This window comes from Mirounga leonina, unplaced genomic scaffold (assembly GCF_011800145.1).
Source record: "Mirounga leonina isolate KUSES-001 unplaced genomic scaffold, KU_Mleo_1.0 Mir_172, whole genome shotgun sequence".
Taxonomy (NCBI): domain Eukaryota; kingdom Metazoa; phylum Chordata; class Mammalia; order Carnivora; family Phocidae; genus Mirounga; species Mirounga leonina.
The window spans coordinates 3945553-3954120 of NW_023270442.1; the positions used below are offsets into that span (position 1 = coordinate 3945553).

General features: G+C 36.7%; 1 pseudogene; it reads left to right on the forward strand.

The window, feature by feature from the left end:
- The first annotated feature begins 458 nt into the window (after window positions 1–458).
- LOC118018742 lies at window positions 459–6080 on the forward strand (annotated as a pseudogene).
- The last annotated feature ends 2488 nt before the right edge of the window (window positions 6081–8568 follow it).

Genomic DNA, 8568 nt, shown 5'->3' on the forward strand with positions numbered 1-8568 from the left:
ATGGTAACTGTTGTAAATTAGGTGACCATATTTTCAGCCTTCTGTTTCTGTATTCTCTATTCTGTTCCATTTGTTTGTCTATCCTTACATCCATAACTACATTGTTTTAGTTATTATAGCTTCATTATATGTCAGCAAACCTGATCCTATAAATTCCCCAATTTTTTTCATATTTAAGCTTACCCTTTACATTTTAGAATCAGTTGCTCAAATCTCAGATTTTTACAAAATCTTTATTGGGATTATTTTCCCCCAATAGACACAATATAGATTGAACTCTGTTCAGAGTGGGTTTTAAGCACTGTTCAGACTTGCATGTCTGTATTTCCTCTTACAGCTGAGAGATAGTCCATACAAGATGTACCCATTTTGTGTCTCTATTGAATATCCGAGATATTTCCCAGGTTCCCTATAGCTTCATGTGCTCTGGATCTCATCCTCTGTCTTAAAACTAGCTCATGGCTGCTAAATATTTTGTCTCGCCCTTAGCTTCCCCACTACTACCTTCTGTTGGAATTCTTGGTTCTCTTATAGCAGAGCATCATCTATTACTCTACCCTGCCTTGCCTTGGCTATCACCGTCGCCTCATGTTGGAGCTGATAAAAAATGACTGGAAAGAACACCCCTTAGTCAAATGATGAAAACTTGCTACACATTTTAATGAGTGGCTGGTCTGTGGACTTTGCTTCCCTATATAATCCATTTGTCCCTATTTCTATGTTTATGTCTATCTGTTTCTGGGCATCAGGAATAGCAGGAAATGATGCAATCATGGCTCCCATGTCCCCTAAAACTAGAAGTGTAAGAGAAGCTATAAAAAAATGGAAGTATTGAATTTTCTGTTTTTAATAAAAGAAAAGGGGCATAAGAAGCATACAGCATCCAGAACAAGCTTGGGATAGGGAGGAGCAAGCAATCAGTGATGAGGATGAAAAAAAGATTTTCCTGGCTGAAAGAGATAAATGTGCAAGAGAAAATAAAACAACAACAAAAAAACAAAACAAACAAACAAACAAACAAAAACACACTCTCTACCAAGCAGTATAAAGAGAAACATGAAATGCAAATGGATCACAGACCTGGGTCTGTTGTGTTGGTGAAAGGAATCAACATTTTTACTTTGTTAATTTTTTTGACATACAGGTAGAATCTCCTTGCTACCTCTGGTTCACAGGCTGGGCTTCTACCAACCGTCTTATCCCTTGCAGCTTCCTGAGGTATCACATACTTAAAGCATGACATATGCATGTGAAGACCCAACCCCTTTCTGTATACAAACCAATTTAGTTTGGAGGTTACAAACCCTGTCATGCCTCATTCTCTGCATTCTCTGACCCTGCTACTCAAATCTTCACAGAGTGCATCATTTTCTGCAAGACTGTAGACACATGAGCCAACCGCTGTGTTTAATATCTGCCCACCAGTGAATAAAGTCCTTGATAAGGAGACTGCATATGGGGAGCTTACTAACTGTATACTGTACCTGAAGACTACAAACCAACTTAGTCAAAGACCATTACTGGAGAAATCCTCTTGACAGCATGTGGAAGTGAGTGACTATGTTTAAAATTGGAGATCCTGGGACACTTGGGTGGCTTGGTTAGTGAAGTGTCTGACTCTTGGTTTTGGCTCAGGTCATGATCTCATGGTGGTAAGACTGAACCCCACGTGGGGCTCCGCACTCAGAGAGGAGTCGGCTTCAGATTCTCTTTCCCTCTGCTTCTCTTCCCACTTGCACTCTCTCTCTCTCCCCATCTCTAAAAGAAGTAAGCAAATGAAATCTAAAATCAGAGACCCTAAACCCCAAAGAAAGACTAAAAGGAATCTTTGAGGAAAAAAAGTCTTCTAGCAAAGAAATTCAAGATTCTTATACCCTTGGCTTTAAAGTTCATTTTGAAAGTTAAAAGAAATATAATTTTTTGTAGAATTATTCTTTTTTTATTATGTTATGTTAACCACCATACATTACATCATTAGTTTTAATATTCAAATGTTATTGATAAATATTAACTTTTTACGTTAGCTTTTATTGCATGCATTAAGCAGTAGGATTAAGGTTTTAAATAAATATTTTGTTTTTATTATTTTCAGATTAGATATTCAGATATGAAGATAACTCAAAACTTTTTTTAAAGCACCTCAGATAACTTGAATGAGAATTTTAGATCCCTACAACCTAATTAAAAACTGAGGATACAATTGAATTAACATGTTTCCTTCCAAATGGGAAATTAAGGCTAACTTAATAGCAATTATCTCCTGGTATTGTGACCAATGGCATTAGGCAAAACTATATTACTTTAACAATTTAAGATTATTAGCAGGCTCTAGTTTTATAAAGGTAGAAAACAAATGTAGACAATATCTCCTGAGCTGATTGTTGTTGCTTCTACTCTAGCTTCTTTCCCACTGATTTACAATTCCTCTATTCTCCAATATATTAAGTTTGTTTTTTAATGCACGTTAATTCAGATAAGGGTAATTTGTATTCTTTTTTTTTTTTTTAAGATTTTATTTATTTTTTTGACAGAGAGAGACACAGCGAGAGAGGGAACACAAGCAGGGGGAGTGGGAGAGGGAGAGAGAGAAGCAGGCTTCCCGCTGAGCAGGGAGCCCGATGCGGGGCTCGATGCGGGGCTCAATTCCAGGACACTGGGATCATGACCTGAGCCGAAGGCAGACGCTTAACGACTGAGCCACCCAGGTGCCCCAAGGGTAATTTGTATTCTATACAGAGTAATGTTAAGGGCTGTAAAGTATGCTCAGCTGTCATAGCAAAGTAATATTAATGTGCTTGTAGATATTTGTGTGTTTGTGTGTATGTATATATACATATATATTTCAAATTTTCTTAAAAGAAAATAAACATTGAGAAGGATAGCAAGGGAAGGCACAATTTTGGTATCTCAGAAGTAGATAAAATATTTCAAGAACATATGAACTATTTTCTGCATCAATAATAGTGGAAGGTTGACTAATATTGTATCAGAAACAAGGCCACTGGGATTTGTCAACATGGAAGCTACTGGTGATCAAAAAACAATAATCTTGGTGACAAGGGGAAGATGAAACTCAAAGTGCAGTGGTTTGAGAAGAGAATGAAAGGTTAAAAAAAAAAGTAATTAACTCCTTAGAGAAGAGAAAATTGTTTTCCTTTTTTTCTCTGACACTTTAAAAACCTAAGACACAATGAGAGACAGTTTGGAGTAGTACAACTTTAGAAATGAAGAAGTAGATTTATTAATGAAGCAGAATTTTAAGATAGACTGAGTAATTGGAGACCTTCAGTGTGTATCTACTAGTACTAAGCAAGGAGAAACATTTTATAAAACTTGTTTCTTTGTGGGGACAGGAAATTGACTTAGTAAAGGTCTTCTTTGGTTCTGTTTTTACCTGACCTACACTATGTAACTTTTAAAATAGCTGCCTGTCTTCCCTAAAATAGGCTTTAGGATTAATTTGTTCATGATTTTTCTCTAATTCATCTCCCAGGCTTTTCCAGGGTTGTGGGGAGAGGGAGGTGAAAGCAAAATTGATTCTGAATAAAAAAGAAACAATGATTCTGACAAAGAAATGTATCAAAAAAGTATATGATTTCTTTGACACTCCATGTTTCTTATGCCCCTAAGGCAGAGAGATATTAACCACACTCCTAGAAGACAATGAGCTCAGCTGTTGACCCTATTGGGGTTACTTAAGAAGAAAAAAATATATATATATCAACCAATCTGCCAGTCACTTGGTGAGGATACGGTTTAGCTTACACTTAAAGGTTCCTATTTTATTTCTCACCTATTGTATCACTCAGCATTAATAATGGGTCAGCATCGGGGCGCCTGGGTGGCTCAGTCGTTAAGCTTTCTGCCTTCAGCTCAGGTCGTGATCCCAGGGTCCTGGGATCGAGCCCCACATCGGGCTCCCTGCTCTGCGGGAAGCCTGCTTCTCCCTCTCCCACTCCCCCTGCTTGTGTTCCCTCTCTCGCTGTGTCTCTCTCTGTCAAATAAATAAAATCTTTAAAAAAATAATAATAATGGGTCAGCATCTATGCATTTTTCTCTGCCTTGATTTAGGTATTTTCTCTTTCTAAAGTGAATTTTTTCAGTGAGGTTGAGTTGAAGGCACGTGGTATGTACTCACATTATCCTAAGGCCTTTTGGATGTTATATGTATTAAGGATTTGTTGCCTTTCCAGTGATGGGTTTCGACCCACATTTTAAGTTTGTGGGTTTGGGATAGATGAAGGCAAAGCCGCCTACTGATGTTAATACTGCCTGCAAAACACGAGGCCACTCCACACACCATCACAGCCCAGTCACACTCTATACTGAATTTAGGAGTGAAATATTGAGACAATTAAAGTATCATCCTGTCATGCTTCACCATCTATTCATAAATGTCCTACTTAGATTTTGAGGGGAGGGGTGTCTGGCTAAGAGTAGAATCCAGTTTGGAGAATCTGATATCACAGATGTCTGTCTTCATCTGCATCCATTACTGATATGACTAAGGATTTCTGCCCACTTCATTGTAAACAATGACAAAATCTCATTTCATTTCTAGTTTTTCATACTTTAAAGTGATGTCTCAGGAGTCTTATTTTTTAAATATGAAAAATCTTCCTATTTAAGGGAAAATCAATGTTCCCTAGAGCTCAGGAATGAGCTGATTATTTGTCATAATTCTAAACAAAAAGGTAGGATCATTTAAATGGGATTTCAAATGTCTGAGAGGAATATTAGCATTTAAGCTATAACCACAGCCTTTTACTGTTATCAGATCTGATCAGTTAACAGAAGGGTTCATTAGACCCATAGCTAGGACTTTCATCAATGCACAAATAAACCAAAATAATATTAATATTTCCACACTTGCCTAATATGCACGTAGAAGTGATGTTTACATCAATATGTGTTCAAGCACTGATTTCTTTTTTCTACATTACTAAATTTTCCTAATCACATGTTGCGCTTTCATGTATTAATATAAACACACTGGGAAAAGAAAATATAAGAGGCAAAAACTGAATTCACAGTTGGTCGCTGAGTGGATCCGGGGACATCAGCTCTTACATAGTCAGATGGATATTTTCCAGGTCTTTTCTAATTTCATTTTTCAGCACACATCTTACCCCTTCTTACCAGGTGGCATAGTCCCTACATTCTCCTGACTGTCCTCCTGTCTCTTTGGCTGCTCCTTCTTCCCACCCTCTTTGTCTTCATCCCTGCTCAACTAGAAACTGTGAGCCAACCTTAATGTCACACCCAACTTGCAATAAACACAGATCCTGTGGATTCCATTTTCTCATAATCTAGAGTTTCACCTATTCTTTATTTCACTATTTTGGCCCAAATCACCAAAATCTGTTGTCTGACCACATAATTGCTGTTTTTTATTGACTTCTCCCCAAGGAACTCACACTTTTCATAGCTGCACATTGTCAATGTTGTTCGTTGTTTTTTTGTTTTACTGTCAATGTTTATTGAGTAATATTTTTATCATCCTTGTGCTTATTATAGTGAAAGAGCTTCATATTTGAAAAAATCTTTAAATTATCATATCTGTTATTAATATAATAATCTATTTTATGGCTATCATTCCATACCATAATTTTCACAGCATACCTTTCCAGCATGTTTTCACCCTTGTCATGCATTTGTATTCATGATCTAGTCTTATAGGCGTTCCTTGGGGGAAAATATGGTATGTTCTTTCTGGACTCAAGGATTGCTTTACTTACTATCTTAAGTAGCGTTTCCGTACTTTTATATTGACTAACTCTGATTTGACATTTAAGTATCTGCTTAAATGTTACTTTATAATTAAGCATTTATTGATCTCTAAAATCGATTGAAGGCCAGAGTCTATGATGGACTCACGGCAAGCTGCATTTTACATATTCTAAAACTTATAACACGCTTCATAATTTATTTGACTGTCTAGCACACTACAGTGCAAGCTCTACAAAGGAAGTGGTGATATGTCTGGTGCACAAGTGTGTTTCCAGCATTGCTCCATGCTGCACAGGAAAGGATCAACTGATGAATTAATACGCCTTGCCTTAGAATTCACTAGACTTTAGGAAAGCATGAAAATGCAATTGAAGTTAATTCTCCCAATGAATTAATAACTGTTCTTTATGGTAAGAAGTATCTTTTATCTCACAAAAATCTCCTTTTGCTGTATGTCGGTATTATCTCAGAATAAGGTAGTTTATTAGTTTTAAAGTCAGGAAAACATAAGAATATGTGTAAGGGCATGAAACATTCTGGAATGAACACACCAGTCTACGGATGCTTTTTAAAATGACCTTACATGAAAATAGTGGGTTTAAACAATAAAAATAAACTTAAATGACCAATACAGTAAGAAGTGAAAACAGAAATTGGAAACAGAAAAGCAAAGGGATGAAAGAAAGAAAATAAATAAATAAATTGACATTATGGGAAACTCTGAATAAGGCTGAGATTCTCAGAATGCCTCAGGAATTAGATGAGCCCATTTCCTCTGAAGTTGTGGGGTACCTATGAAGCTAACAATAGGAGAAATCATATATCTGTAAAAACAGAAAGTAGATCCATGAGAGTTTTCATTATACCTTCACACTGGTAAATTGCGCCCTCTCCCTTTGACAGCAGACTGTGAATTTTCTCTGGAGAAATGAACTCAACCAGATAGATTCAAAAGAGGTCTGAGATTAAAGCTGAGATTAACCTAAGATTAAAGCTACTATACTTTAAACATGGAAATAATTATAAAGTTTATCTTCAGAATAAAAGTGAAAACTCCTCCCAGGACACTATCTGCCACTAGCTTTAAGAACCTATAAGAACATGATAGCCAGGCTTAAAAATGTCACATAGGAGACTAAAGACTCCCTCTCAGGAACACTTACCAGCCTAAGGAAACACAACAAAACAAAACAAAACCTTAAAGACATTCACTTTTATTTTTTTTAAAGATTGATTTATTTATTGGGCGCCTGGGTGGCTCAGTTGGTTAAGTGACTGCCTTAGGCTCAGGTCATGATCCTGGAGTCCCGGGATCGAGTCCCGCATCAGGCTCCCTGCTCAGCAGGGAGTCTGCTTCTCCCTCTGATCCTCCCCCATCTCGTGCTCTCTCTCTCTGTCTCATTCTCTCTCTCAAATAAATAAATAAAATCTTTTAAAAAAAAGATTTTATTTATTTATTTGAGAGAGAGGGTGTAAAAGTGGGAAGAAGGGCAGAAGGAGAGGGAGAATCCCAAGCACACTCCCCACTGAGAGCTTAGCCTGCTGCCCTGGGACTTGATTCTAGGGCTCAGAGATCATGACCTGATTTGAAATCAAGACTTCTGAAACAATAATACATTATATGTAAAAAAAAAAAAAAAAAAAAAAAGATAGCAGGAAGGGAAGAATGAAGGGGGGGAAATCGGAGGGGGAGATGAACCATGAGAGACTATGGACTCTGAGAAACAAACTGAGGGTTCTAGAGGGGGAGGGGCTGTGGGGGGATGGGTTAGCCTGGTAATGGGTATTAAAGAGGACACATTCTGCATGGAGCACTGGGTGTTATACGCAAACAATGAATCATGGAACACTACATCAAAAAGTAGTGATGTAATGTATGGTGATTAACATAACATAATAAAAACAATAAATAACAAAAAAGAGCCTGCCACTTAACCAACTGAGCCACTCAGGTGCCCCGCCCCACCCCTTTTTAGATATCCTTTTTGTAATGGACTGGAAAGATCACTCCAAAAGACCAAAACCAAACCAAAACAAAACAAAACAAAAACCAGCAAATCCCATCAACCTACAAGAACTTCCGATGAACTTAGATACAGTCTTACTCTTAAATATGAGGAAAGAGCCAAAGACTTACCTGACATTTGCAAGAAAACTCTAACACGAAACACAGATACCAAAGCAAGCAGACCCATAAAAGGAAACCAAGGAAAGAGAGAATCCAGGGAACGGAAAAAAGCAAAAGAATAGGTAATTAGATAATATTAACATCCTGAAGAAAAGAATATTTATTAGATAGGTAATCCATGCAAAACACTAGTAGACTCTACAAAGGGACAGTAATAAAGTCTTGCATGAGACTTTCTCCAAGTAATAAACAAAATTGCTAAGCTAGCTGAAAGTATTGAGAGCAGTTATGCTTCTTGTGGAAAGTTAAGATACTTTTTATTGCAGAGGCATGAAAAATCAAGCAAACAGAAAACAATCCTTTTATTAATTCTAGGGAAAACACAAACTGTACATGTAAGGGAATAAAATCATAACATGGTAGATTTGCATCTATAAGTAGTAATTAATTACCAGATCTTTATAATGTTAACATGTAATACTGAAGTAGCAAAAAATTATAATACAATTATAATATAAAATATATGAGGGTGTACATGTGAGGACAGATACAGGGGAGTTAGTTGTATTTTTCCTAAGTAGGAATACTTAGTTACATAAGGCTATTTCAAAAGAGGTAAGCCAAAAAATGTAAACATACTATTTTTGAGAAATGGAGACAAATTCAAAAAGAATAACTAGAGATGATCAACCCTTTGCTTCTGGATAATG